Here is a 27,954-nt window from a genome sequence, read left to right on the forward strand (position 1 = left end):
GGAGCACTCCCTCTCTCAAAATACACTTAGAAAGTACTTGATTTCAAGGGGGTGACAGGATTTGAACTTGAGAAATTGTCTAATAATGGACAATTTTGCCTGAGTAACATATTCGGAAAAAAGAGTACTCTACCCTCAAAATACTCTTTGAAAGCACTTGATTTAAAGTGGACATCAGGATTTGAACCTGGGACCTCTTGATCTGCAGTCAAATGTTCTACCACTGAGCTATACCCCCTCTGCTAGAAACTGTCTAAAGGCGGAAAAATTGTCTAATAAGGGACATAATAGCTGGAGATCGACAAAACTAATATAGAACACTCTCTCTCTGAAAACATACCCATAAAGTAATTGATTTCTTGATGACAAAAGTATTACAATCTGAGACCTATTGATCTGAAGTCTGTTGCACTTCCACCTCTGTTAGGAACTGTCTGACAGAGAAAAACCATCTAATGAGGGACATTTTAGCAGAGCACTCCCTCTCTCAAGAAACACTGAGAAAGTACTTGATTTCAAGGGGGGCGCCAGGATTTGATACTGAGAAATTGTCTAACAAGGGAGATTTTAGCTTGTGATCAACATAACCTAATAAAGAAAACTCTCTCTTTGAAAACGTACCCATAAAGTGTTTGATTTCAAGTTGACAAAAAAATTACAATCTGAGACCTATTGATCTGAAGTCTATTGCACTTCCTCCTCTGATAGGAACTGTCTGACAGAGAAAAACCATTGAATGAGGGACATTTTAGACTGAGTAACATAACCAAAAAAGGAGCACTCCCTCTCTCAAAATACACTTAGAAAGTAGTTGATTTCAAGGGGGTGCCAGGACTTGAACGTGAGAAATAGTCTAATAAGGGAGATTTTAGCTTGTGATCAACATAACCTAATAAAGAAAACTCTCTCTTTGAAAATGTACCCATAAAGTGTTTGATTTCAAGTTGACAAAAAAATTACAATCTGAGACCTATTGATCTGAAGTCTATTGCACTTCCTCCTCTGATAGGAACTGTCTGACAGAGAAAAACCATTGAATGAGGGACATTTTAGACTGAGTAACATAACCAAAAAAGGAGCACTCCCTCTCTCAAAATACACTTAGAAAGTACTTGATTTCAAGGGGGTGACAGGATTTGAACTTGAGAAATTGTCTAATAATGGACAATTTTGCCTGAGTAACATATTCGGAAAAAAGAGTACTCTACCCTCAAAATACTCTTTGAAAGCACTTGATTTAAAGTGGACATCAGGATTTGAACCTGGGACCTCTTGATCTGCAGTCAAATGTTCTACCACTGAGCTATACCCCCTCTGCTAGAAACTGCCTGAAGGCGGAAAAATTGTCTAATAAGGGACATTATAGCTGGAGATCAACAAAATCTAATGAAGAACACTCTTTCTCTGAAAACATACCCAGAAAGTATTTGATTTGAAGATGACAAATATATTACAATCTGAGACCTATTGATCTGAAGTCTGTTGCACTTCCACCTCTGTTAGGAACTGTCTGACAGAGAAAAACCATCTAATGAGGGACATTTTAGCAGAGCACTCCCTCTCTCAAGAAACACTGAGAAAGTACTTGATTTCAAGGGGGCGCCAGTATTTGATCCTGAGAAATTGTCTAATAAGGGAGATTTTAGCTTGTGATCAACATAACCTAATAAAGAAAACTCTCTCTTTGAAAACGTACCCATAAAGTGTTTGATTTCAAGTTGACAAAAAAATTACAATCTGAGACCTATTGATCTGAAGTCTATTGCACTTCCTCCTCTGATAGGAACTGTCTGACAGAGAAAAAACATTGAATGAGGGACATTTTAGACTGAGTAACATAACCAAAAAAGGAGCACTCCCTCTCTCAAGATACACTTAGAAAGTACGTGGTTTCAAGGGGGTGCCAGGATTTGAACGTGAGAAATTGTCTAATAAGGGACAATTTTGCCTGAGTAACATATTCAAAAAAAGAGTCCTCTAACCTCAAAATACTCTTTGAAAACTCTTGATTTTAAGGGGGCATCAGGGTTTGAACCTGGGACCTCTTGATCTGCAGTCAAATGCTCTACCACTGAGCTATACCCCCAATGCTAGAAACTGTCTAAAGGCGGAAAAATTGTCTAATAAGGGACATAATAGCTGGAGATCGACAAAACTAATATAGAACACTCTCTCTCTGAAAACATACCCATAAAGTAATTGATTTCTTGATGACAAAAGTATTACAATCTGAGACCTATTGATCTGAAGTCTGTTGCACTTCCACCTCTGTTAGGAACTGTCTGACAGAGAAAAACCATCTAATGAGGGACATTTTAGCAGAGCACTCCCTCTCTCAAGAAACACTGAGAAAGTACTTGATTTCAAGGGGGGCGCCAGGATTTGATACTGAGAAATTGTCTAACAAGGGAGATTTTAGCTTGTGATCAACATAACCTAATAAAGAAAACTCTCTCTTTGAAAACGTACCCATAAAGTGTTTGATTTCAAGTTGACAAAAAAATTACAATCTGAGACCTATTGATCTGAAGTCTATTGCACTTCCTCCTCTGATAGGAACTGTCTGACAGAGAAAAACAATTGAATGAGGGACATTTTAGACTGAGTAACATAACCAAAAAAGGAGCACTCCCTCTCTCAAGATACACTTAGAAAGTACTTGATTTCAAGGGGCTGCCAGGATTTGAACGTGAGAAATTGTCTAATAAGGGACAATTTTGCCTGAGTAACATATTCGAAAAAAGAGTCCTCTACCCTCAAAATACTCTTTGAAAGCACTTGATTTAAAGGGGGCATCAGGATTTGAACCTGGGACCTCTTGATCTGCAGTCAAATGCTCTACCACTGAGCTATACCCCCTCTGCTTGAAACTGTCTAAAGGCTGAAAAATTGTCTAATAAGGGACATTATAGCTGGAGCATTCGAGAAAAGAGTCCTCTACCCTCAAAATACTCTCTGAAAGCCCTTGATTTAAAGGGGGCATCATGATTTGAACCTGGGACCTCTTGATCTGCAGTCAAATGCTCTACCACTGAGCTATACCCCCTCTGCTAGAAACTGTCTAAAGGCGGAAAAATTGTCTAATAAGGGACATTATAGCTGGAGATCAACAAAATCTAATGAAGAACACTCTCTCTCTGAAAACATACCCAGAAAGTATTTGATTTGAAGATGACAAATATATTACAATCTGAGACCTATTGATCTGAAGTCTGTTGCACTTCCACCTCTGTTAGGAACTGTCTGACAGAGAAAAACCATCTAATGAGGGACATTTTAGCAGAGCACTCCCTCTCTCAAGAAACACTGAGAAAGTACTTGATTTCAAGGGGGCGCCAGTATTTGATCCTGAGAAATTGTCTAATAAGGGAGATTTTAGCTTGTGATCAACATAACCTAATAAAGAAAACTCTCTCTTTGAAAACGTACCCATAAAGTGTTTGATTTCAAGTTGACAAAAAAATTACAATCTGAGACCTATTGATCTGAAGTCTATTGCACTTCCTCCTCTGATAGGAACTATCTGACAGAGAAAAACCATTGAATGAGGGACATTTTAGACTGAGTAACATAACCAAAAAAGGAGCACTCCCTCTCTCAAGATACACTTAGAAAGTACTTGATTTCAAGGGGGTGCCAGGATTTGAACGTGAGAAATTGTCTAATAAGGGACAATTTCGCTTGAGTAACATATTCGAAAAAAGTGAACTCTACCCTCAAAATACTCTCTGAAAGCCCTTGATTTAAAGGGGGCATCAGGATTTGAACCTGGGACCTCTTGATCTGCAGTCAAATGCTCTACCACTGAGTTATACCCCCTCTGCTAGAAACTGTCTAAAGGCGGAAAAATTGTCTAATAAGGGACATTATAGCTGGAGATCAACAAAAACTAATATAGAACACTCTCTCTCTCTGAAAACATACCCAGAAAGTATTTGATTTCAAGATGACAAATGTATTACAATCTGAGACCTATTGATCTGAAGTCTGTTGCACTTCCACCTCTGTTAGGAACTGTCTGACAGAAAAAACCATCTAATGAGGGACATTTTTGCAGAGCACTCCCTCTCTCAAGAAACACTGAGAAAGTACTTGATTTCAAGGGGGCGCCAGTATTTGATCCTGAGAAATTGTCTAATAAGGGAGATTTTAGCTTGTGATCAACATAACCTAATAAAGAAAACTCTCTCTTTGAAAACATACCCATAAAGTGTTTGATTTCAAGTTGACAAAAAAATTACAATCTGAGACCTATTGATCTGAAGTCTATTGCACTTCCTCCTCTGATAGGAACTGTCTGACAGAGAAAAACCATTGAATGAGGGACATTTTAGACTGAGTAACATAACCAAAAAAGGAGCACTCCCTCTCTCAAGATACACTTAGAAAGTACTTGATTTCAAGGGGGGCGCCAGGATTTGATACTGAGAAATTGTCTAACAAGGGAGATTTTAGCTTGTGATCAACATAACCTAATAAAGAAAACTCTCTCTTTGAAAATGTACCCATAAAGTGTTTGATTTCAAGTTGACAAAAAAATTACAATCTGAGTCCTATTGATCTGAAGTCTATTGCACTTCCTCCTCTGATAGGAACTGTCTGACAGAGAAAAACCATTGAATGAGGGACATTTTAGACTGAGTAACATAACCAAAAAAGGAGCACTCCCTCTCTCAAAATACACTTAGAAAGTACGTGGTTTCAAGGGGGTGCCAGGATTTGAACGTGAGAAATTGTCTAATAAGGGACAATTTTGCCTGAGTAACATATTCAAAAAAAGAGTCCTCTAACCTCAAAATACTCTTTGAAAACTCTTGATTTTAAGGGGGCATCAGGGTTTGAACCTGGGACCTCTTGATCTGCAGTCAAATGCTCTACCACTGAGCTATACCCCCTCTGCTAGAAACTGTCTAAAGGCGGAAAAATTGTCTAATAAGGGACATAATAGCTGGAGATCGACAAAACTAATATAGAACACTCTCTCTCTGAAAACATACCCATAAAGTAATTGATTTCTTGATGACAAAAGTATTACAATCTGAGACCTATTGATCTGAAGTCTGTTGCACTTCCACCTCTGTTAGGAACTGTCTGACAGAGAAAAACCATCTAATGAGGGACATTTTAGCAGAGCACTCCCTCTCTCAAGAAACACTGAGAAAGTACTTGATTTCAAGGGGGGCGCCAGGATTTGATACTGAGAAATTGTCTAACAAGGGAGATTTTAGCTTGTGATCAACATAACCTAATAAAGAAAACTCTCTCTTTGAAAACGTACCCATAAAGTGTTTGATTTCAAGTTGACAAAAAAATTACAATCTGAGACCTATTGATCTGAAGTCTATTGCACTTCCTCCTCTGATAGGAACTGTCTGACAGAGAAAAACAATTGAATGAGGGACATTTTAGACTGAGTAACATAACCAAAAAAGGAGCACTCCCTCTCTCAAGATACACTTAGAAAGTACTTGATTTCAAGGGGCTGCCAGGATTTGAACGTGAGAAATTGTCTAATAAGGGACAATTTTGCCTGAGTAACATATTCGAAAAAAGAGTCCTCTACCCTCAAAATACTCTTTGAAAGCACTTGATTTAAAGGGGGCATCAGGATTTGAACCTGGGACCTCTTGATCTGCAGTCAAATGCTCTACCACTGAGCTATACCCCCTCTGCTTGAAACTGTCTAAAGGCTGAAAAATTGTCTAATAAGGGACATTATAGCTGGAGCATTCGAGAAAAGAGTCCTCTACCCTCAAAATACTCTCTGAAAGCCCTTGATTTAAAGGGGGCATCATGATTTGAACCTGGGACCTCTTGATCTGCAGTCAAATGCTCTACCACTGAGCTATACCCCCTCTGCTAGAAACTGTCTAAAGGCGGAAAAATTGTCTAATAAGGGACATTATAGCTGGAGATCAACAAAATCTAATGAAGAACACTCTCTCTCTGAAAACATACCCAGAAAGTATTTGATTTGAAGATGACAAATATATTACAATCTGAGACCTATTGATCTGAAGTCTGTTGCACTTCCACCTCTGTTAGGAACTGTCTGACAGAGAAAAACCATCTAATGAGGGACATTTTAGCAGAGCACTCCCTCTCTCAAGAAACACTGAGAAAGTACTTGATTTCAAGGGGGCGCCAGTATTTGATCCTGAGAAATTGTCTAATAAGGGAGATTTTAGCTTGTGATCAACATAACCTAATAAAGAAAACTCTCTCTTTGAAAACGTACCCATAAAGTGTTTGATTTCAAGTTGACAAAAAAATTACAATCTGAGACCTATTGATCTGAAGTCTATTGCACTTCCTCCTCTGATAGGAACTATCTGACAGAGAAAAACCATTGAATGAGGGACATTTTAGACTGAGTAACATAACCAAAAAAGGAGCACTCCCTCTCTCAAGATACACTTAGAAAGTACTTGATTTCAAGGGGGTGCCAGGATTTGAACGTGAGAAATTGTCTAATAAGGGACAATTTCGCTTGAGTAACATATTCGAAAAAAGTGAACTCTACCCTCAAAATACTCTCTGAAAGCCCTTGATTTAAAGGGGGCATCAGGATTTGAACCTGGGACCTCTTGATCTGCAGTCAAATGCTCTACCACTGAGTTATACCCCCTCTGCTAGAAACTGTCTAAAGGCGGAAAAATTGTCTAATAAGGGACATTATAGCTGGAGATCAACAAAAACTAATATAGAACACTCTCTCTCTCTGAAAACATACCCAGAAAGTATTTGATTTCAAGATGACAAATGTATTACAATCTGAGACCTATTGATCTGAAGTCTGTTGCACTTCCACCTCTGTTAGGAACTGTCTGACAGAAAAAACCATCTAATGAGGGACATTTTTGCAGAGCACTCCCTCTCTCAAGAAACACTGAGAAAGTACTTGATTTCAAGGGGGCGCCAGTATTTGATCCTGAGAAATTGTCTAATAAGGGAGATTTTAGCTTGTGATCAACATAACCTAATAAAGAAAACTCTCTCTTTGAAAACATACCCATAAAGTGTTTGATTTCAAGTTGACAAAAAAATTACAATCTGAGACCTATTGATCTGAAGTCTATTGCACTTCCTCCTCTGATAGGAACTGTCTGACAGAGAAAAACCATTGAATGAGGGACATTTTAGACTGAGTAACATAACCAAAAAAGGAGCACTCCCTCTCTCAAGATACACTTAGAAAGTACTTGATTTCAAGGGGGGCGCCAGGATTTGATACTGAGAAATTGTCTAACAAGGGAGATTTTAGCTTGTGATCAACATAACCTAATAAAGAAAACTCTCTCTTTGAAAATGTACCCATAAAGTGTTTGATTTCAAGTTGACAAAAAAATTACAATCTGAGTCCTATTGATCTGAAGTCTATTGCACTTCCTCCTCTGATAGGAACTGTCTGACAGAGAAAAACCATTGAATGAGGGACATTTTAGACTGAGTAACATAACCAAAAAAGGAGCACTCCCTCTCTCAAAATACACTTAGAAAGTACTTGATTTCAAGGGGGTGACAGGATTTGAACTTGAGAAATTGTCTAATAATGGACAATTTTGCCTGAGTAACATATTCGGAAAAAAGAGTACTCTACCCTCAAAATACTCTTTGAAAGCACTTGATTTAAAGGGGACATCAGGATTTGAACCTGGGACCTCTTGATCTGCAGTCAAATGCTCTACCACTGAGCTATACCCCCTCTGCTAGAAACTGTCTAAAGGCGGAAAAATTGTCTAATAAGGGACATTATAGCTGGAGATCAACAAAAACTAATGAAGAACACTCTCTCTCTGAAAACGTACCCATAAAGTATTTGATTTGAAGATGACAAATATATCACAATCTGAGACCTATTGATCTGAAGTCTGTTGCACTTCCAACCCTGTTAGGAACTGTCTGACAGAGAAAAACCATCTAATGAGGGACATTTTAGCAGAGCACTCCCTCTCTCAAGAAACACTGAGAAAGTACTTGATTTCAAGGGGGGCGCCAGGATTTGATACTGAGAAATTGTCTAACAAGGGAGATTTTAGCTTGTGATCAACATAACCTAATAAAGAAAACTCTCTCTTTGAAAACGTACCCATAAAGTGTTTGATTTCAAGTTGTCAAAAAAATTACAATCTGAGACCTATTGATCTGAAGTCTATTGCACTTCCTCCTCTGATAGGAACTGTCTGACAGAGATAAACCATTGAATGAGGGACATTTTAGACTGAGTAACATAACCAAAAAAGGAGCACTCCCTCTCTCAAAATACACTTAGAAAGTACTTGATTTCAAGCGGGTGACAGGATTTGAACTTGAGAAATTGTCTAATAAGGGACAATTTTGCCTGAGTAACATATTCGAAAAAAGAGTCCTCTACCCTCAAAATACTCTTTGAAAGCACTTGATTTAAAGGGGGCATCAGGATTTGAACCTGGGACCTCTTGATCTGCAGTCAAATGCTCTACCACTGAGCTATACCCCCTCTGCTTGAAACTGTCTAAAGGCCGAAAAATTGTCTAATAAGGGACATTATAGCTGGAGATCAACAAAAACTAATGAAGAACACTCTCTCTCTGAAAACATACCCATAAAGTATTTGATTTGAAGATGACAAATATATTACAATCTGAGACCTATTGATCTGAAGTCTATTGCACTTCCACCTCTGATAGGAACTGTCTGACAGAGAAAAACCATTGAATGAGGGACATTTTAGACTGAGTAACATAACCAAAAAAGGAGCACTCCCTCTCTCAAGATACACTTAGAAAGTACTTGATTTCAAGGGGGGCGCCAGGATTTGATACTGAGAAATTGTCTAACAAGGGAGATTTTAGCTTGTGATCAACATAACCTAATAAAGAAAACTCTCTCTTTGAAAATGTACCCATAAAGTGTTTGATTTCAAGTTGACAAAAAAAATACAATCTGAGACCTATTGATCTGAAGTCTATTGCACTTCCTCCTCTGATAGGAACTGTCTGACAGAGAAAAACCATTGAATGAGGGACATTTTAGACTGAGTAACATAACCAAAAAAGGAGCACTCCCTCTCTCAAAATACACTTAGAAAGTACTTGATTTCAAGGGGGTGACAGGATTTGAACTTGAGAAAATGTCTAATAATGGACAATTTTGCCTGAGTAACATATTCGAAAAAAGAGTCCTCTACCCTCAACTCAAAATACTCTTTGAAAGCACTTGATTTAAAGGGGGCATCATGATTTGAACCTGGGACCTCTTGATCTGCAGTCAAATGCTCTACCACTGAGTTATACCCCCTCTGCTAGAAACTGTCTAAAGGCGGAAAAATTGTCTAATAAGGGACATTATAGCTGGAGATCAACAAAAACTAATATAGAACACTCTCTCTCTCTGAAAACATACCCAGAAAGTATTTGATTTCAAGACGACAAATATATTACAATCTGAGACCTATTGATCTGAAGTCTGTTGCACTTCCACCTCTGTTAGGAACTGTCTGACAGAGAAAAACCATCTAATGAGGGACTTTTTTGCAGAGCACTCCCTCTCTCAAGATACACTTAGAAAGTACTTGATTTCAAGGGGGCGCCTGTATTTGATCCTGAGAAATTGTCTAATAAGGGAGATTTTAGCTTGTGATCAACATAACCTAATAAAGAAAACTCTCTCTTTGAAAACGTACCCATAAATTGTTTGATTTCAAGTTGACAAAAAAATAAAATCTGAGACATATTGATCTGAAGTCTATTGCACTTCCACCTCTGATAGGAACTGTCTGACAGAGAAAAACCATTGAATGAGGGACATTTTAGACTGAGTAACATAACCAAAAAAGGAGCACTCCCTCTCTCAAAATACACTTAGAAAGTACTTGATTTCAAGGGGGTGACAGGATTTGAACTTGAGAAAATGTCTAATAATGGACAATTTTGCCTGAGTAACATATTCGAAAAAAGAGTCCTCTACCCTCAACTCAAAATACTCTTTGAAAGCACTTGATTTAAAGGGGGCATCAGGATTTGAACCTGGGACCTCTTCATCTGCAGTCAAATGCTCTACCACTGAGCTATACCCCCTCTGCTTGAAACTGTCTAAAGGCCGAAAAATTGTCTAATAAGGGACATTATAGCTGGAGATCAACAAAAACTAATGAAGAACACTCTCTCTCTGAAAACATACCCATAAAGTATTTGATTTGAAGATGACAAATATATTACAATCTGAGACCTATTGATCTGAAGTCTATTGCACTTCCACCTCTGATAGGAACTGTCTGACAGAGAAAAACCATTGAATGAGGGACATTTTAGACTGAGTAACATAACCAAAAAAGGAGCACTCCCTCTCTCAAAATACACTTAGAAAGTACTTGATTTCAAGGGGGTGACAGGATTTGAACTTGAGAAATTGTCTAATAATGGACAATTTTGCCTGAGTAACATATTCGGAAAAAAGAGTACTCTACCCTCAAAATACTCTTTGAAAGCACTTGATTTAAAGGGGACATCAGGATTTGAACCTGGGACCTCTTGATCTGCAGTCAAATGCTCTACCACTGAGCTATACCCCCTCTGCTAGAAACTGTCTAAAGGCGGAAAAATTGTCTAATAAGGGACATTATAGCTGGAGATCAACAAAAACTAATGAAGAACACTCTCTCTCTGAAAACGTACCCATAAAGTATTTGATTTGAAGATGACAAATATATCACAATCTGAGACCTATTGATCTGAAGTCTGTTGCACTTCCAACCCTGTTAGGAACTGTCTGACAGAGAAAAACCATCTAATGAGGGACATTTTAGCAGAGCACTCCCTCTCTCAAGAAACACTGAGAAAGTACTTGATTTCAAGGGGGGCGCCAGGATTTGATACTGAGAAATTGTCTAACAAGGGAGATTTTAGCTTGTGATCAACATAACCTAATAAAGAAAACTCTCTCTTTGAAAACGTACCCATAAAGTGTTTGATTTCAAGTTGTCAAAAAAATTACAATCTGAGACCTATTGATCTGAAGTCTATTGCACTTCCTCCTCTGATAGGAACTGTCTGACAGAGATAAACCATTGAATGAGGGACATTTTAGACTGAGTAACATAACCAAAAAAGGAGCACTCCCTCTCTCAAAATACACTTAGAAAGTACTTGATTTCAAGCGGGTGACAGGATTTGAACTTGAGAAATTGTCTAATAAGGGACAATTTTGCCTGAGTAACATATTCGAAAAAAGAGTCCTCTACCCTCAAAATACTCTTTGAAAGCACTTGATTTAAAGGGGGCATCAGGATTTGAACCTGGGACCTCTTGATCTGCAGTCAAATGCTCTACCACTGAGCTATACCCCCTCTGCTTGAAACTGTCTAAAGGCCGAAAAATTGTCTAATAAGGGACATTATAGCTGGAGATCAACAAAAACTAATGAAGAACACTCTCTCTCTGAAAACATACCCATAAAGTATTTGATTTGAAGATGACAAATATATTACAATCTGAGACCTATTGATCTGAAGTCTATTGCACTTCCACCTCTGATAGGAACTGTCTGACAGAGAAAAACCATTGAATGAGGGACATTTTAGACTGAGTAACATAACCAAAAAAGGAGCACTCCCTCTCTCAAGATACACTTAGAAAGTACTTGATTTCAAGGGGGGCGCCAGGATTTGATACTGAGAAATTGTCTAACAAGGGAGATTTTAGCTTGTGATCAACATAACCTAATAAAGAAAACTCTCTCTTTGAAAATGTACCCATAAAGTGTTTGATTTCAAGTTGACAAAAAAAATACAATCTGAGACCTATTGATCTGAAGTCTATTGCACTTCCTCCTCTGATAGGAACTGTCTGACAGAGAAAAACCATTGAATGAGGGACATTTTAGACTGAGTAACATAACCAAAAAAGGAGCACTCCCTCTCTCAAAATACACTTAGAAAGTACTTGATTTCAAGGGGGTGACAGGATTTGAACTTGAGAAAATGTCTAATAATGGACAATTTTGCCTGAGTAACATATTCGAAAAAAGAGTCCTCTACCCTCAACTCAAAATACTCTTTGAAAGCACTTGATTTAAAGGGGGCATCATGATTTGAACCTGGGACCTCTTGATCTGCAGTCAAATGCTCTACCACTGAGTTATACCCCCTCTGCTAGAAACTGTCTAAAGGCGGAAAAATTGTCTAATAAGGGACATTATAGCTGGAGATCAACAAAAACTAATATAGAACACTCTCTCTCTCTGAAAACATACCCAGAAAGTATTTGATTTCAAGATGACAAATATATTACAATCTGAGACCTATTGATCTGAAGTCTGTTGCACTTCCACCTCTGTTAGGAACTGTCTGACAGAGAAAAACCATCTAATGAGGGACTTTTTTGCAGAGCACTCCCTCTCTCAAGATACACTTAGAAAGTACTTGATTTCAAGGGGGCGCCTGTATTTGATCCTGAGAAATTGTCTAATAAGGGAGATTTTAGCTTGTGATCAACATAACCTAATAAAGAAAACTCTCTCTTTGAAAACGTACCCATAAATTGTTTGATTTCAAGTTGACAAAAAAATAAAATCTGAGACATATTGATCTGAAGTCTATTGCACTTCCACCTCTGATAGGAACTGTCTGACAGAGAAAAACCATTGAATGAGGGACATTTTAGACTGAGTAACATAACCAAAAAAGGAGCACTCCCTCTCTCAAAATACACTTAGAAAGTACTTGATTTCAAGGGGGTGACAGGATTTGAACTTGAGAAAATGTCTAATAATGGACAATTTTGCCTGAGTAACATATTCGAAAAAAGAGTCCTCTACCCTCAACTCAAAATACTCTTTGAAAGCACTTGATTTAAAGGGGGCATCAGGATTTGAACCTGGGACCTCTTCATCTGCAGTCAAATGCTCTACCACTGAGCTATACCCCCTCTGCTTGAAACTGTCTAAAGGCCGAAAAATTGTCTAATAAGGGACATTATAGCTGGAGATCAACAAAAACTAATGAAGAACACTCTCTCTCTGAAAACATACCCATAAAGTATTTGATTTGAAGATGACAAATATATTACAATCTGAGACCTATTGATCTGAAGTCTATTGCACTTCCACCTCTGATAGGAACTGTCTGACAGAGAAAAACCATTGAATGAGGGACATTTTAGACTGAGTAACATAACCAAAAAAGGAGCACTCCCTCTCTCAAGATACACTTAGAAAGTACTTGATTTCAAGGGGGGCGCCAGGATTTGATACTGAGAAATTGTCTAACAAGGGAGATTTTAGCTTGTGATCAACATAACCTAATAAAGAAAACTCTCTCTTTGAAAATGTACCCATAAAGTGTTTGATTTCAAGTTGACAAAAAAATTACAATCTGAGACCTATTGATCTGAAGTCTATTGCACTTCCTCCTCTGATAGGAACTGTCTGACAGAGAAAAACCATTGAATGAGGGACATTTTAGACTGAGTAACATAACCAAAAAAGGAGCACTCCCTCTCTCAAGATACACTTAGAAAGTACTTGATTTCAAGGGGGTGCCAGGATTTGAACGTGAGAAATTGTCTAATAAGGGACAATTTCGCTTGAGTAACACATTCGAAAAAAGTGTCCTCTACCCTCAAAATACTCTCTGAAAGCCCTTGATTTAAAGGGGGCATCATGATTTGAACCTGGGACCTCTTGATCTGCAGTCAAATGCTCTACCACTGAGTTATACCCCCTCTGCTAGAAACTGTCTAAAGGCGGAAAAATTGTCTAATAAGGGACATTATAGCTGGAGATCAACAAAAACTAATATAGAACACTCTCTCTCTCTGAAAACATACCCAGAAAGTATTTGATTTCAAGATGACAAATATATTACAATCTGAGACCTATTGATCTGAAGTCTGTTGCACTTCCACCTCTGTTAGGAACTGTCTGACAGAGAAAAACCATCTAATGAGGGACTTTTTTGCAGAGCACTCCCTCTCTCAAGATACACTTAGAAAGTACTTGATTTCAAGGGGGCGCCTGTATTTGATCCTGAGAAATTGTCTAATAAGGGAGATTTTAGCTTGTGATCAACATAACCTAATAAAGAAAACTCTCTCTTTGAAAACGTACCCATAAAGTGTTTGATTTCAAGTTGACAAAAAAATAAAATCTGAGACATATTGATCTGAAGTCTATTGCACTTCCACCTCTGATAGGAACTGTCTGACAGAGAAAAAACATTGAATGAGGGACATTTTAGACTGAGTAACATTACCAAAAAAGTAGCACTCCACCTCTCAAGATACACTTAGAAAGTAGTTGATTTCAAGGGGTTGCCAGGATTTGAACGTGAGAAATAGTCTAATAAGGGACAATTTTCCCTGAGTAACATATACCAGAAAAGAGTCCTCTACCCTCAAAATACTCTTAGAAAGCTCTTGATTTTAAGGGGGCACCAGGATTTGAACCTGGGACCTCTTGATCTGCAGTCAAATGCTCTACCACTGAGCTATACCCCCTCTGCTAGAAACTGCCTGAAGGCGGAAAAATTGTCTAATAAGGGACATTATAGCTGGAGATCAACAAAATCTAATGAAGAACACTCTTTCTCTGAAAACATACCCAGAAAGTATTTGATTTGAAGATGACAAATATATTACAATCTGAGACCTATTGATCTGAAGTCTGTTGCACTTCCACCTCTGTTAGGAACTGTCTGACAGAGAAAAACCATCTAATGAGGGACATTTTAGCAGAGCACTCCCTCTCTCAAGAAACACTGAGAAAGTACTTGATTTCAAGGGGGCGCCAGTATTTGATCCTGAGAAATTGTCTAATAAGGGAGATTTTAGCTTGTGATCAACATAACCTAATAAAGAAAACTCTCTCTTTGAAAACGTACCCATAAAGTGTTTGATTTCAAGTTGACAAAAAAATTACAATCTGAGACCTATTGATCTGAAGTCTATTGCACTTCCTCCTCTGATAGGAACTATCTGACAGAGAAAAACCATTGAATGAGGGACATTTTAGACTGAGTAACATAACCAAAAAAGGAGCACTCCCTCTCTCAAGATACACTTAGAAAGTACTTGATTTCAAGGGGGTGCCAGGATTTGAACGTGAGAAATTGTCTAATAAGGGACAATTTCGCTTGAGTAACATATTCGAAAAAAGTGAACTCTACCCTCAAAATACTCTCTGAAAGCCCTTGATTTAAAGGGGGCATCATGATTTGAACCTGGGACCTCTTGATCTGCAGTCAAATGCTCTACCACTGAGTTATACCCCCTCTGCTAGAAACTGTCTAAAGGCGGAAAAATTGTCTAATAAGGGACATTATAGCTGGAGATCAACAAAAACTAATATAGAACACTCTCTCTCTCTGAAAACATACCCAGAAAGTATTTGATTTCAAGATGACAAATGTATTACAATCTGAGACCTATTGATCTGAAGTCTGTTGCACTTCCACCTCTGTTAGGAACTGTCTGACAGAGAAAAACCATCTAATGAGGGACATTTTTGCAGAGCACTCCCTCTCTCAAGAAACACTGAGAAAGTACTTGATTTCAAGGGGGCGCCAGTATTTGATCCTGAGAAATTGTCTAATAAGGGAGATTTTAGCTTGTGATCAACATAACCTAATAAAGAAAACTCTCTCTTTGAAAACATACCCATAAAGTGTTTGATTTCAAGTTGACAAAAAAATTACAATCTGAGACCTATTGATCTGAAGTCTATTGCACTTCCTCCTCTGATAGGAACTGTCTGACAGAGAAAAAACATTGAATGAGGGACATTTTAGACTGAGTAACATAACCAAAAAAGGAGCACTCCCTCTCTCAAGATACACTTAGAAAGTACGTGGTTTCAAGGGGGTGCCAGGATTTGAACGTGAGAAATTGTCTAATAAGGGACAATTTTGCCTGAGTAACATATTCAAAAAAGGAGCACTCCCTCTCTCAAGATACACTTAGAAAGTACTTGATTTCAAGGGGGGCGCCAGGATTTGATACTGAGAAATTGTCTAACAAGGGAGATTTTAGCTTGTGATCAACATAACCTAATAAAGAAAACTCTCTCTTTGAAAATGTACCCATAAAGTGTTTGATTTCAAGTTGACAAAAAAATTACAATCTGAGACCTATTGATCTGAAGTCTATTGCACTTCCTCCTCTGATAGGAACTGTCTGACAGAGAAAAACCATTGAATGAGGGACATTTTAGACTGAGTAACATAACCAAAAAAGGAGCACTCCCTCTCTCAAGATACACTTAGAAAGTACTTGATTTCAAGGGGGTGCCAGGATTTGAACGTGAGAAATTGTCTAATAAGGGACAATTTCGCTTGAGTAACACATTCGAAAAAAGTGTCCTCTACCCTCAAAATACTCTCTGAAAGCCCTTGATTTAAAGGGGGCATCATGATTTGAACCTGGGACCTCTTGATCTGCAGTCAAATGCTCTACCACTGAGTTATACCCCCTCTGCTAGAAACTGTCTAAAGGCGGAAAAATTGTCTAATAAGGGACATTATAGCTGGAGATCAACAAAAACTAATATAGAACACTCTCTCTCTCTGAAAACATACCCAGAAAGTATTTGATTTCAAGATGACAAATATATTACAATCTGAGACCTATTGATCTGAAGTCTGTTGCACTTCCACCTCTGTTAGGAACTGTCTGACAGAGAAAAACCATCTAATGAGGGACTTTTTTGCAGAGCACTCCCTCTCTCAAGATACACTTAGAAAGTACTTGATTTCAAGGGGGCGCCTGTATTTGATCCTGAGAAATTGTCTAATAAGGGAGATTTTAGCTTGTGATCAACATAACCTAATAAAGAAAACTCTCTCTTTGAAAACGTACCCATAAAGTGTTTGATTTCAAGTTGACAAAAAAATAAAATCTGAGACATATTGATCTGAAGTCTATTGCACTTCCACCTCTGATAGGAACTGTCTGACAGAGAAAAAACATTGAATGAGGGACATTTTAGACTGAGTAACATTACCAAAAAAGTAGCACTCCACCTCTCAAGATACACTTAGAAAGTAGTTGATTTCAAGGGGTTGCCAGGATTTGAACGTGAGCAATAGTCTAATAAGGGACAATTTTCCCTGAGCAACATATACCAGAAAAGAGTCCTCTACCCTCAAAATACTCTTTGAAAGCTCTTGATTTTAAGGGGGCACCAGGATTTGAACCTGGGACCTCTTGATCTGCAGTCAAATGCTCTACCACTGAGCTATACCCCCTCTGCTAGAAACTGCCTGAAGGCGGAAAAATTGTCTAATAAGGGACATTATAGCTGGAGATCAACAAAATCTAATGAAGAACACTCTTTCTCTGAAAACATACCCAGAAAGTATTTGATTTGAAGATGACAAATATATTACAATCTGAGACCTATTGATCTGAAGTCTGTTGCACTTCCACCTCTGTTAGGAACTGTCTGACAGAGAAAAACCATCTAATGAGGGACATTTTAGCAGAGCACTCCCTCTCTCAAGAAACACTGAGAAAGTACTTGATTTCAAGGGGGCGCCAGTATTTGATCCTGAGAAATTGTCTAATAAGGGAGATTTTAGCTTGTGATCAACATAACCTAATAAAGAAAACTCTCTCTTTGAAAACGTACCCATAAAGTGTTTGATTTCAAGTTGACAAAAAAATTACAATCTGAGACCTATTGATCTGAAGTCTATTGCACTTCCTCCTCTGATAGGAACTATCTGACAGAGAAAAACCATTGAATGAGGGACATTTTAGACTGAGTAACATAACCAAAAAAGGAGCACTCCCTCTCTCAAGAAACACTTAGAAAGTACTTGATTTCAAGGGGGTGCCAGGATTTGAACGTGAGAAATTGTCTAATAAGGGACAATTTCGCTTGAGTAACATATTCGAAAAAAGTTAACTCTACCCTCAAAATACTCTCTGAAAGCCCTTGATTTAAAGGGGGCATCAGGATTTGAACCTGGGACCTCTTGATCTGCAGTCAAATGCTCTACCACTGAGTTATACCCCCTCTGCTAGAAACTGTCTAAAGGCGGAAAAATTGTCTAATAAGGGACATTATAGCTGGAGATCAACAAAAACTAATATAGAACACTCTCTCTCTCTGAAAACATACCCAGAAAGTATTTGATTTCAAGATGACAAATGTATTACAATCTGAGACCTATTGATCTGAAGTCTGTTGCACTTCCACCTCTGTTAGGAACTGTCTGACAGAGAAAAACCATCTAATGAGGGACATTTTTGCAGAGCACTCCCTCTCTCAAGAAACACTGAGAAAGTACTTGATTTCAAGGGGGCGCCAGTATTTGATCCTGAGAAATTGTCTAATAAGGGAGATTTTAGCTTGTGATCAACATAACCTAATAAAGAAAACTCTCTCTTTGAAAACATACCCATAAAGTGTTTGATTTCAAGTTGACAAAAAAATTACAATCTGAGACCTATTGATCTGAAGTCTATTGCACTTCCTCCTCTGATAGGAACTATCTGACAGAGAAAAACCATTGAATGAGGGACATTTTAGACTGAGTAACATAACCAAAAAAGGAGCACTCCCTCTCTCAAGAAACACTTAGAAAGTACTTGATTTCAAGGGGGTGCCAGGATTTGAACGTGAGAAATTGTCTAATAAGGGACAATTTCGCTTGAGTAACATATTCGAAAAAAGTTAACTCTACCCTCAAAATACTCTCTGAAAGCCCTTGATTTAAAGGGGGCATCAGGATTTGAACCTGGGACCTCTTGATCTGCAGTCAAATGCTCTACCACTGAGTTATACCCCCTCTGCTAGAAACTGTCTAAAGGCGGAAAAATTGTCTAATAAGGGACATTATAGCTGGAGATCAACAAAAACTAATATAGAACACTCTCTCTCTCTGAAAACATACCCAGAAAGTATTTGATTTCAAGATGACAAATGTATTACAATCTGAGACCTATTGATCTGAAGTCTGTTGCACTTCCACCTCTGTTAGGAACTGTCTGACAGAGAAAAACCATCTAATGAGGGACATTTTTGCAGAGCACTCCCTCTCTCAAGAAACACTGAGAAAGTACTTGATTTCAAGGGGGCGCCAGTATTTGATCCTGAGAAATTGTCTAATAAGGGAGATTTTAGCTTGTGATCAACATAACCTAATAAAGAAAACTCTCTCTTTGAAAACATACCCATAAAGTGTTTGATTTCAAGTTGACAAAAAAATTACAATCTGAGACCTATTGATCTGAAGTCTATTGCACTTCCTCCTCTGATAGGAACTGTCTGACAGAGAAAAACCATTGAATGAGGGACATTTTAGACTGAGTAACATAACCAAAAAAGGAGCACTCCCTCTCTCAAAATACACATAGAAAGTACTTGATTTCAAGCGGGTGACAGGATTTGAACTTGAGAAATTGTCTAATAAGGGACAATTTTGACTGAGTAACATATTCGAAAAAAGAGTCCTCTACCCTCAAAATACTCTTTGAAAGCACTTGATTTAAAGGGGGCATCAGGATTTGAACCTGGGACCTCTTGATCTGCAGTCAAATGCTCTACCACTGAGCTATACCCCCTCTGTTTGAGACTGTCTAAAGGCCGAAAAATTGTCTAATAAGGGACATAATAGCTGGAGATCGACAAAAACTAATATAGAACACTCTCTCTCTGAAAACATACCCATAAAGTAATTGATTTCTTGATGACAAAAGTATTACAATCTGAGACCTATTGATCTGAAGTCTGTTGCACTTCCACCTCTGTTAGGAACTGTCTGACAGAGAAAAAACATCTAATGAGGGACATTTTAGCAGAGCACTCCCTCTCTCAAGAAACACTGAGAAAGTACTTGATTTCAAGGGGGGCGCCAGGATTTGATACTGAGAAATTGTCTAACAAGGGAGATTTTAGCTTGTGATCAACATAACCTAATAAAGAAAACTCTCTCTTTGAAAACGTACCCATAAAGTGTTTGATTTCAAGTTGACAAAAAAATTACAATCTGAGACCTATTGATCTGAAGTCTATTGCACTTCCTCCTCTGATAGGAACTGTCTGACAGAGAAAAACCATTGAATGAGGGACATTTTAGACTGAGTAACATAACCAAAAAAGGAGCACTCCCTCTCTCAAAATACACTTAGAAAGTACTTGATTTCAAGCGGGTGACAGGATTTGAACTTGAGAAATTGTCTAATAAGGGACAATTTTGCCTGAGTAACATATTCGAAAAAAGAGTCCTCTACCCTCAAAATACTCTTTGAAAGCACTTGATTTAAAGGGGGCATCAGGATTTGAACCTGGGACCTCTTGATCTGCAGTCAAATGCTCTACCACTGAGCTATACCCCCTCTGCTTGAAACTGTCTAAAGGCCGAAAAATTGTCTAATAAGGGACATTATAGCTGGAGATCAACAAAAACTAATGAAGAACAATCTCTCTCTGAAAACATACCCATAAAGTATTTGATTTGAAGATGACAAATATATTACAATCTGAGACCTATTGATCTGAAGTCTATTGCACTTCCACCTCTGATAGGAACTGTCTGACAGAGAAAAACCATTGAATGAGGGACATTTTAGACTGAGTAACATAACCAAAAAAGGAGCACTCCCTCTCTCAAGATACACTTAGAAAGTACTTGATTTCAAGGGGGGCGCCAGGATTTGATACTGAGAAATTGTCTAACAAGGGAGATTTTAGCTTGTGATCAACATAACCTAATAAAGAAAACTCTCTCTTTGAAAATGTACCCATAAAGTGTTTGATTTCAAGTTGACAAAAAAATTACAATCTGAGACCTATTGATCTGAAGTCTATTGCACTTCCTCCTCTGATAGGAACTGTCTGACAGAGAAAAACCATTGAATGAGGGACATTTTAGACTGAGTAACATAACCAAAAAAGGAGCACTCCCTCTCTCAAAATACACTTAGAAAGTACTTGATTTCAAGGGGGTGACAGGATTTGAACTTGAGAAATTGTCTAATAATGGACAATTTTGCCTGAGTAACATATTCGAAAAAAGAGTCCTCTACCCTCAAAATACTCTTTGAAAGCACTTGATTTAAAGGGGGCATCAGGATTTGAACCTGGGACCTCTTGATCTGCAGTCAAATGCTCTACCACTGAGCTATACCCCCTCTGCTAGAAACTGCCTGAAGGCGGAAAAATTGTCTAATAAGGGACATTATAGCTGGAGATCAACAAAATCTAATGAAGAACACTCTTTCTCTGAAAACATACCCAGAAAGTATTTGATTTGAAGATGACAAATATATTACAATCTGAGACCTATTGATCTGAAGTCTGTTGCACTTCCACCTCTGTTAGGAACTGTCTGACAGAGAAAAACCATCTAATGAGGGACATTTTAGCAGAGCACTCCCTCTCTCAAGAAACACTGAGAAAGTACTTGATTTCAAGGGGGCGCCAGTATTTGATCCTGAGAAATTGTCTAATAAGGGAGATTTTAGCTTGTGATCAACATAACCTAATAAAGAAAACTCTCTCTTTGAAAACGTACCCATAAAGTGTTTGATTTCAAGTTGACAAAAAAATTACAATCTGAGACCTATTGATCTGAAGTCTATTGCACTTCCTCCTCTGATAGGAACTATCTGACAGAGAAAAACCATTGAATGAGGGACATTTTAGACTGAGTAACATAACCAAAAAAGGAGCACTCCCTCTCTCAAGATACACTTAGAAAGTACTTGATTTCAAGGGGGTGCCAGGATTTGAACGTGAGAAATTGTCTAATAAGGGACAATTTTGCCTGAGTAACATATTCAAAAAAGAGTCCTCTAACCTCAAAATACTCTTTGAAAACTCTTGATTCTCCAGGGGGGCATCAGGGTTTGAACCTGGGACCTCTTGATCTGCAGTCAAATGCTCTTCCACTGAGCTATACCCCCTCTGCTAGAAACTGTCTAAAGGCGGAAAAATTGTCTAATAAGGGACATAATAGCTGGAGATCGACAAAAACTAATATAGAACACTCTCTCTCTGAAAACATACCCATAAAGTAATTGATTTCTTGATGACAAAAGTATTACAATCTGAGACCTATTGATCTGAAGTCTGTTGCACTTCCACCTCTGTTAGGAACTGTCTGACAGAGAAAAAACATCTAATGAGGGACATTTTAGCAGAGCACTCCCTCTCTCAAGAAACACTGAGAAAGTACTTGATTTCAAGGGGGGCGCCAGGATTTGATACTGAGAAATTGTCTAATAAGGGACAATTTTGCCTGAGTAACATATTCGAAAAAAGAGTCCTCTACCCTCAAAATACTCTTTGAAAGCACTTGATTTAAAGGGGGCATCAGGATTTGAACCTGGGACCTCTTGATCTGCAGTCAAATGCTCTACCACTGAGCTATACCCCCTCTGCTTGAAACTGTCTAAAGGCCGAAAAATTGTCTAATAAGGGACATTATAGCTGGAGATCAACAAAAACTAATGAAGAACACTCTCTCTCTGAAAACATACCCATAAAGTATTTGATTTGAAGATGACAAATATATTACAATCTGAGACCTATTGATCTGAAGTCTATTGCACTTCCACCTCTGATAGGAACTGTCTGACAGAGAAAAACCATTGAATGAGGGACATTTTAGACTGAGTAACATAACCAAAAAAGGAGCACTCCCTCTCTCAAGATACACTTAGAAAGTACTTGATTTCAAGGGGGGCGCCAGGATTTGACACTGAGAAATTGTCTAACAAGGGAGATTTTAGCTTGTGATCAACATAACCTAATAAAGAAAACTCTCTCTTTGAAAATGTACCCATAAAGTGTTTGATTTCAAGTTGACAAAAAAATTACAATCTGAGACCTATTGATCTGAAGTCTATTGCACTTCCTCCTCTGATAGGAACTGTCTGACAGAGAAAAACCATTGAATGAGGGACATTTTAGACTGAGTAACATAACCAAAAAAGGAGCACTCCCTCTCTCAAAATACACTTAGAAAGTACTTGATTTCAAGGGGGTGACAGGATTTGAACTTGAGAAATTGTCTAATAATGGACAATTTTGCCTGAGTAACATATTCGAAAAAAGAGTCCTCTACCCTCAAAATACTCTTTGAAAGCACTTGATTTAAAGGGGGCATCAGGATTTGAACCTGGGACCTCTTGATCTGCAGTCAAATGCTCTACCACTGAGCTATACCCCCTCTGCTAGAAACTGCCTGAAGGCGGAAAAATTGTCTAATAAGGGACATTATAGCTGGAGATCAACAAAATCTAATGAAGAACACTCTTTCTCTGAAAACATACCCAGAAAGTATTTGATTTGAAGATGACAAATATATTACAATCTGAGACATATTGATCTGAAGTCTGTTGCACTTCCACCTCTGTTAGGAACTGTCTGACAGAGAAAAACCATCTAATGAGGGACATTTTAGCAGAGCACTCCCTCTCTCAAGAAACACTGAGAAAGTACTTGATTTCAATGGGGCGCCAGAATTTGATCCTGAGAAATTGTCTAATAAGGGAGATTTTAGCTTGTGATCAACATAAACCTAATAAAGAAAACTCTCTCTTTGAAAACGTACCCATAAAGTGTTTGAAAACATACCCATAACCTAATAAAGAAAACTCTCTTTTTGAAAATGTACCCATAAAGTGTTTGATTTCAAGTTGACAAAAAAATTACAATCTGAGACCTATTGATCTGAAGTCTATTGCACTTCCTCCTCTGATAGGAACTGTCTGACAGAGAAAAACCATTGAATGAGGGACATTTTAGACTGAGTAACATAACCAAAAAAGGAGCACTCCCTCTCTCAAAATACACTGAGAAAGTACTTGATTTCAAGGGGGGCGCCAGGATTTGATACTGTCAAATTGTCTAACAAGGGAGATTTTAGCTTGTGATCAACATAACCTAATAAAGAAAACTCTCTCTTTGAAAACGTACCCATAAAGTGTTTGATTTCAAGTTGACAAAAAAATTACAATCTGAGACCTATTGATCTGAAGTCTATTGCACTTCCTCCTCTGATAGGAACTGTCTGACAGAGAAAAAACCATTGAATGAGGGACATTTTAGACTGAGTAACATAACCAAAAAAGGAGCACTCCCTCTCTCAAAATACACTTAGAAAGTACTTGATTTCAAGGGGGTGCCAGGATTTGAACGTGAGAAATTGTCTAATAAGGGACAATTTTGCCTGAGTAACATATTCGAAAAAAAGTGTCCTCTACCCTCAAAATACTCTTGAAAGCCCTTGATTTAAAGGGGGCATCAGGATTTGAACCTGGGACCTCTTGATCTGCAGTCAAATGCTCTACCACTGAGCTATACCCCCTCTGCTTGAAACTGTCTAAAGGCGTAAAAATTGTCTAATAAGGGACATAATAGCTGGAGATCGACAAAAACGAATAAAGAACACTCTCTCTCTGAAAACATACCCATAAAGTATTTGATTTCAAGATGACAAATATATTACAATCTGAGACCTATTGATCTGAAGTCTGTTGCACTTCCACCTCTGTTAGGAACTGTCTGACAGAGAAAAACCATCTAATGAGGGACATTTTAGCAGAGCACTCCCTCTCTCAAGAAACACTGAGAAAGTACTTGATTTCAAGGGGGGCGCCAGGATTTGATACTGAGAAATTGTCTAACAAGGGAGATTTTAGCTTGTGATCAACATAACCTAATAAAGAAAACTCTCTCTTTGAAAATGTACCCATAAAGTGTTTGATTTCAAGTTGACAAAAAAATTACAATCTGAGACCTATTGATCTGAAGTCTATTGCACTTCCTCCTCTGATAGGAACTGTCTGACAGAGAAAAACCATTGAATGAGGGACATTTTAGACTGAGTAACATAACCAAAAAAGGAGCACTCCCTCTCTCAAAATACACTTAGAAAGTACTTGATTTCAAGGGGGGCGCCAGGATTTGATACTGAGAAATTGTCTAACAAGGGAGATTTTAGCTTGTGATCAACATAACCTAATAAAGAAAACTCTCTCTTTGAAAATGTACCCATAAAGTGTTTGATTTCAAGTTGACAAAAAAATTACAATCTGAGACCTATTGATCTGAAGTCTATTGCACTTCCTCCTCTGATAGGAACTGTCTGACAGAGAAAAACCATTGAATGAGGGACATTTTAGACTGAGTAACATAACCAAAAAAGGAGCACTCCCTCTCTCAAAATACACTTAGAAAGTACTTGATTTCAAGGGGGTGACAGGATTTGAACTTGAGAAATTGTCTAATAATGGACAATTTTGCCTGAGTAACATATTCGAAAAAAGAGTCCTCTACCCTCAAAATACTCTTTGAAAGCACTTGATTTAAAGGGGGCATCAGGATTTGAACCTGGGACCTCTTGATCTGCAGTCAAATGCTCTACCACTGAGCTATACCCTCTCTGCTAGAAACTGTCTAAAGGCGGAAAAATTGTCTAATAAGGGACATTATAGCTGGAGATCAACAAAAACTAATGAAGAACACTCTCTCTCTCTGAAAACATACCCATAAAGTATTTGATTTGAAGATGACAAATATATTACAATCTGAGACCTATTGATCTGAAGTCTGTTGCACTTCCACCTCTGTTAGGAACTGTCTGACAGAGAAAAACCATCTAATGAGGGACATTTTAGCAGAGCACTCCCTCTCTCAAGAAACACTGAGAAAGTACTTGATTTCAAGGGGGGCGCCAGGATTTGATACTGAGAAATTGTCTAACAAGGGAGATTTTAGCTTGTGATCAACATAACCTAATAAAGAAAACTCTCTCTTTGAAAATGTACCCATAAAGTGTTTGATTTCAAGTTGACAAAAAAATTACAATCTGAGACCTATTGATCTGAAGTCTATTGCACTTCCTCCTCTGATAGGAACTGTCTGACAGAGAAAAAACCATTGAATGAGGGACATTTTAGACTGAGTAACATAACCAAAAAAGGAGCACTCCCTCTCTCAAAATACACTTAGAAAGTACTTGATTTCAAGGGGGGCGCCAGGATTTGATACTGAGAAATTGTCTAACAAGGGAGATTTTAGCTTGTGATCAACATAACCTAATAAAGAAAACTCTCTCTTTGAAAATGTACCCATAAAGTGTTTGATTTCAAGTTGACAAAAAAATTACAATCTGAGACCTATTGATCTGAAGTCTATTGCACTTCCTCCTCTGATAGGAACTGTCTGACAGAGAAAAACCATTGAATGAGGGACATTTTAGACTGAGTAACATAACCAAAAAAGGAGCACTCCCTCTCTCAAAATACACTTAGAAAGTACTTGATTTCAAGGGGGTGACAGGATTTGAACTTGAGAAATTGTCTAATAATGGACAATTTTGCCTGAGTAACATATTCGAAAAAAGAGTCCTCTACCCTCAAAATACTCTTTGAAAGCACTTGATTTAAAGGGGGCATCAGGATTTGAACCTGGGACCTCTTGATCTGCAGTCAAATGCTCTACCACTGAGCTATACCCTCTCTGCTAGAAACTGTCTAAAGGCGGAAAAATTGTCTAATAAGGGACATTATAGCTGGAGATCAACAAAAACTAATGAAGAACACTCTCTCTCTGAAAACATACCCATAAAGTATTTGATTTGAAGATGACAAATATATTACAATCTGAGACCTATTGATCTGAAGTCTATTGCACTTCCACCTCTGATAGGAACTGTCTGACAGAGAAAAACCATTGAATGAGGGACATTTTAGACTGAGTAACATAACCAAAAAAGGAGCACTCCCTCTCTCAAAATACACATAGAAAGTACTTGATTTCAAGCGGGTGACAGGATTTGAACTTGAGAAATTGTCTAATAAGGGACAATTTTGACTGAGTAACATATTCGAAAAAAGAGTCCTCTACCCTCAAAATACTCTTTGAAAGCACTTGATTTAAAGGGGGCATCAGGATTTGAACCTGGGACCTCTTGATCTGCAGTCAAATGCTCTACCACTGAGCTATACCCCCTCTGCTTGAAACTGTCTTAAGGCCGAAAAATTGTCTAATAAGGGACATTCTAGCTGGAGATCAACAAAAACTAATGAAGAACACTCTCTCTCTGAAAACATACCCATAAAGTATTTGATTTGAAGATGACAAATATATTACAATCTGAGACCTATTGATCTGAAGTCTATTGCACTTCCACCTCTGATAGGAACTGTCTGACAGAGAAAAACCATTGAATGAGGGACATTTTAGACTGAGTAACATAACCAAAAAAGGAGCACTCCCTCTCTCAAGATACACTTAGAAAGTACTTGATTTTAAGGGGGGCGCCAGGATTTGATACTGAGAAATTGTCTAACAAGGGAGATTTTAGCTTGTGATCAACATAACCTAATAAAGAAAACTCTCTCTTTGAAAATGTACCCATAAAGTGTTTGATTTCAAGTTGACAAAAAAATTACAATCTGAGACCTATTGATCTGAAGTCTATTGCACTTCCTCCTCTGATAGGAACTGTCTGACAGAGAAAAACCATTGAATGAGGGACATTTTAGACTGAGTAACATAACCAAAAAAGGAGCACTCCCTCTCTCAAAATACACTTAGAAAGTACTTGATTTCAAGGGGGTGACAGGATTTGAACTTGAGAAATTGTCTAATAATGGACAATTTTGCCTGAGTAACATATTCGAAAAAAGAGTCCTCTACCCTCAAAATACTCTTGAAAGCACTTAGATTTAAAGGGGGCATCAGGATTTGAACCTGGGACCTCTTGATCTGCAGTCAAATGCTCTACCACTGAGCTATACCCCCTCTGCTAGAAACTGTCTAAAGGCGGAAAAATTGTCTAATAAGGGACATTATAGCTGGAGATCAACAAAAACTAATGAAGAACACTCTCTCTCTGAAAACATACCCATAAAGTATTTGATTTGAAGATGACAAATATATTACAATCTGAGACCTATTGATCTGAAGTCTGTTGCACTTCCACCTCTGTTAGGAACTGTCTGACAGAGAAAAACCATGCTA

General features: G+C 38.0%; 36 non-coding genes across 36 annotated transcripts; all 36 read right to left on the reverse strand.

Annotated features, from left to right (window-relative positions):
• Nucleotides 1-166: 166 nt before the first annotated feature.
• trnac-gca lies at nucleotides 167-238 on the reverse strand. The gene has a single exon. It is a non-coding gene; the product is annotated as a tRNA-Cys (tRNA).
• Nucleotides 239-1,241: 1,003 nt separating this feature from the next.
• Nucleotides 1,242-1,313, reverse strand: trnac-gca. Its single transcript has one exon. It is a non-coding gene; the product is annotated as a tRNA-Cys (tRNA).
• Nucleotides 1,314-2,014: 701 nt separating this feature from the next.
• Nucleotides 2,015-2,086, reverse strand: trnac-gca. The gene has a single exon. It is a non-coding gene; the product is annotated as a tRNA-Cys (tRNA).
• Nucleotides 2,087-2,787: 701 nt separating this feature from the next.
• On the reverse strand, nucleotides 2,788-2,859 carry trnac-gca. Its single transcript has one exon. It is a non-coding gene; the product is annotated as a tRNA-Cys (tRNA).
• Nucleotides 2,860-2,974: 115 nt separating this feature from the next.
• Nucleotides 2,975-3,046, reverse strand: trnac-gca. Its single transcript has one exon. It is a non-coding gene; the product is annotated as a tRNA-Cys (tRNA).
• A 701-nt stretch (nucleotides 3,047-3,747) lies between these two features.
• Nucleotides 3,748-3,819, reverse strand: trnac-gca. Its single transcript has one exon. It is a non-coding gene; the product is annotated as a tRNA-Cys (tRNA).
• A 1,004-nt stretch (nucleotides 3,820-4,823) lies between these two features.
• On the reverse strand, nucleotides 4,824-4,895 carry trnac-gca. Its single transcript has one exon. It is a non-coding gene; the product is annotated as a tRNA-Cys (tRNA).
• Nucleotides 4,896-5,596: 701 nt separating this feature from the next.
• Nucleotides 5,597-5,668, reverse strand: trnac-gca. Its single transcript has one exon. It is a non-coding gene; the product is annotated as a tRNA-Cys (tRNA).
• A 115-nt stretch (nucleotides 5,669-5,783) lies between these two features.
• trnac-gca lies at nucleotides 5,784-5,855 on the reverse strand. Its single transcript has one exon. It is a non-coding gene; the product is annotated as a tRNA-Cys (tRNA).
• Nucleotides 5,856-6,556: 701 nt separating this feature from the next.
• Nucleotides 6,557-6,628, reverse strand: trnac-gca. Its single transcript has one exon. It is a non-coding gene; the product is annotated as a tRNA-Cys (tRNA).
• A 1,005-nt stretch (nucleotides 6,629-7,633) lies between these two features.
• On the reverse strand, nucleotides 7,634-7,705 carry trnac-gca. Its single transcript has one exon. It is a non-coding gene; the product is annotated as a tRNA-Cys (tRNA).
• A 702-nt stretch (nucleotides 7,706-8,407) lies between these two features.
• trnac-gca lies at nucleotides 8,408-8,479 on the reverse strand. The gene has a single exon. It is a non-coding gene; the product is annotated as a tRNA-Cys (tRNA).
• Nucleotides 8,480-9,207: 728 nt separating this feature from the next.
• Nucleotides 9,208-9,279, reverse strand: trnac-gca. Its single transcript has one exon. It is a non-coding gene; the product is annotated as a tRNA-Cys (tRNA).
• Nucleotides 9,280-9,986: 707 nt separating this feature from the next.
• On the reverse strand, nucleotides 9,987-10,058 carry trnac-gca. Its single transcript has one exon. It is a non-coding gene; the product is annotated as a tRNA-Cys (tRNA).
• A 422-nt stretch (nucleotides 10,059-10,480) lies between these two features.
• Nucleotides 10,481-10,552, reverse strand: trnac-gca. The gene has a single exon. It is a non-coding gene; the product is annotated as a tRNA-Cys (tRNA).
• Nucleotides 10,553-11,254: 702 nt separating this feature from the next.
• trnac-gca lies at nucleotides 11,255-11,326 on the reverse strand. The gene has a single exon. It is a non-coding gene; the product is annotated as a tRNA-Cys (tRNA).
• Nucleotides 11,327-12,054: 728 nt separating this feature from the next.
• Nucleotides 12,055-12,126, reverse strand: trnac-gca. Its single transcript has one exon. It is a non-coding gene; the product is annotated as a tRNA-Cys (tRNA).
• Nucleotides 12,127-12,833: 707 nt separating this feature from the next.
• Nucleotides 12,834-12,905, reverse strand: trnac-gca. Its single transcript has one exon. It is a non-coding gene; the product is annotated as a tRNA-Cys (tRNA).
• A 723-nt stretch (nucleotides 12,906-13,628) lies between these two features.
• Nucleotides 13,629-13,700, reverse strand: trnac-gca. The gene has a single exon. It is a non-coding gene; the product is annotated as a tRNA-Cys (tRNA).
• Nucleotides 13,701-14,402: 702 nt separating this feature from the next.
• On the reverse strand, nucleotides 14,403-14,474 carry trnac-gca. Its single transcript has one exon. It is a non-coding gene; the product is annotated as a tRNA-Cys (tRNA).
• A 701-nt stretch (nucleotides 14,475-15,175) lies between these two features.
• Nucleotides 15,176-15,247, reverse strand: trnac-gca. Its single transcript has one exon. It is a non-coding gene; the product is annotated as a tRNA-Cys (tRNA).
• A 1,125-nt stretch (nucleotides 15,248-16,372) lies between these two features.
• On the reverse strand, nucleotides 16,373-16,444 carry trnac-gca. The gene has a single exon. It is a non-coding gene; the product is annotated as a tRNA-Cys (tRNA).
• Nucleotides 16,445-17,146: 702 nt separating this feature from the next.
• trnac-gca lies at nucleotides 17,147-17,218 on the reverse strand. The gene has a single exon. It is a non-coding gene; the product is annotated as a tRNA-Cys (tRNA).
• Nucleotides 17,219-17,919: 701 nt separating this feature from the next.
• On the reverse strand, nucleotides 17,920-17,991 carry trnac-gca. The gene has a single exon. It is a non-coding gene; the product is annotated as a tRNA-Cys (tRNA).
• A 703-nt stretch (nucleotides 17,992-18,694) lies between these two features.
• trnac-gca lies at nucleotides 18,695-18,766 on the reverse strand. The gene has a single exon. It is a non-coding gene; the product is annotated as a tRNA-Cys (tRNA).
• A 703-nt stretch (nucleotides 18,767-19,469) lies between these two features.
• trnac-gca lies at nucleotides 19,470-19,541 on the reverse strand. The gene has a single exon. It is a non-coding gene; the product is annotated as a tRNA-Cys (tRNA).
• Nucleotides 19,542-20,243: 702 nt separating this feature from the next.
• On the reverse strand, nucleotides 20,244-20,315 carry trnac-gca. The gene has a single exon. It is a non-coding gene; the product is annotated as a tRNA-Cys (tRNA).
• A 723-nt stretch (nucleotides 20,316-21,038) lies between these two features.
• Nucleotides 21,039-21,110, reverse strand: trnac-gca. The gene has a single exon. It is a non-coding gene; the product is annotated as a tRNA-Cys (tRNA).
• A 702-nt stretch (nucleotides 21,111-21,812) lies between these two features.
• On the reverse strand, nucleotides 21,813-21,884 carry trnac-gca. Its single transcript has one exon. It is a non-coding gene; the product is annotated as a tRNA-Cys (tRNA).
• Nucleotides 21,885-22,285: 401 nt separating this feature from the next.
• On the reverse strand, nucleotides 22,286-22,357 carry trnac-gca. Its single transcript has one exon. It is a non-coding gene; the product is annotated as a tRNA-Cys (tRNA).
• A 723-nt stretch (nucleotides 22,358-23,080) lies between these two features.
• Nucleotides 23,081-23,152, reverse strand: trnac-gca. Its single transcript has one exon. It is a non-coding gene; the product is annotated as a tRNA-Cys (tRNA).
• A 1,068-nt stretch (nucleotides 23,153-24,220) lies between these two features.
• Nucleotides 24,221-24,292, reverse strand: trnac-gca. The gene has a single exon. It is a non-coding gene; the product is annotated as a tRNA-Cys (tRNA).
• A 1,004-nt stretch (nucleotides 24,293-25,296) lies between these two features.
• Nucleotides 25,297-25,368, reverse strand: trnac-gca. The gene has a single exon. It is a non-coding gene; the product is annotated as a tRNA-Cys (tRNA).
• Nucleotides 25,369-26,375: 1,007 nt separating this feature from the next.
• Nucleotides 26,376-26,447, reverse strand: trnac-gca. Its single transcript has one exon. It is a non-coding gene; the product is annotated as a tRNA-Cys (tRNA).
• Nucleotides 26,448-26,868: 421 nt separating this feature from the next.
• Nucleotides 26,869-26,940, reverse strand: trnac-gca. The gene has a single exon. It is a non-coding gene; the product is annotated as a tRNA-Cys (tRNA).
• Nucleotides 26,941-27,663: 723 nt separating this feature from the next.
• On the reverse strand, nucleotides 27,664-27,735 carry trnac-gca. The gene has a single exon. It is a non-coding gene; the product is annotated as a tRNA-Cys (tRNA).
• Between the last annotated feature and the right edge of the window lie 219 nt (nucleotides 27,736-27,954).

This window comes from Oncorhynchus mykiss, chromosome 31 (genome assembly GCF_013265735.2).
Source record: "Oncorhynchus mykiss isolate Arlee chromosome 31, USDA_OmykA_1.1, whole genome shotgun sequence".
Lineage (NCBI taxonomy): Eukaryota > Metazoa > Chordata > Actinopteri > Salmoniformes > Salmonidae > Oncorhynchus > Oncorhynchus mykiss.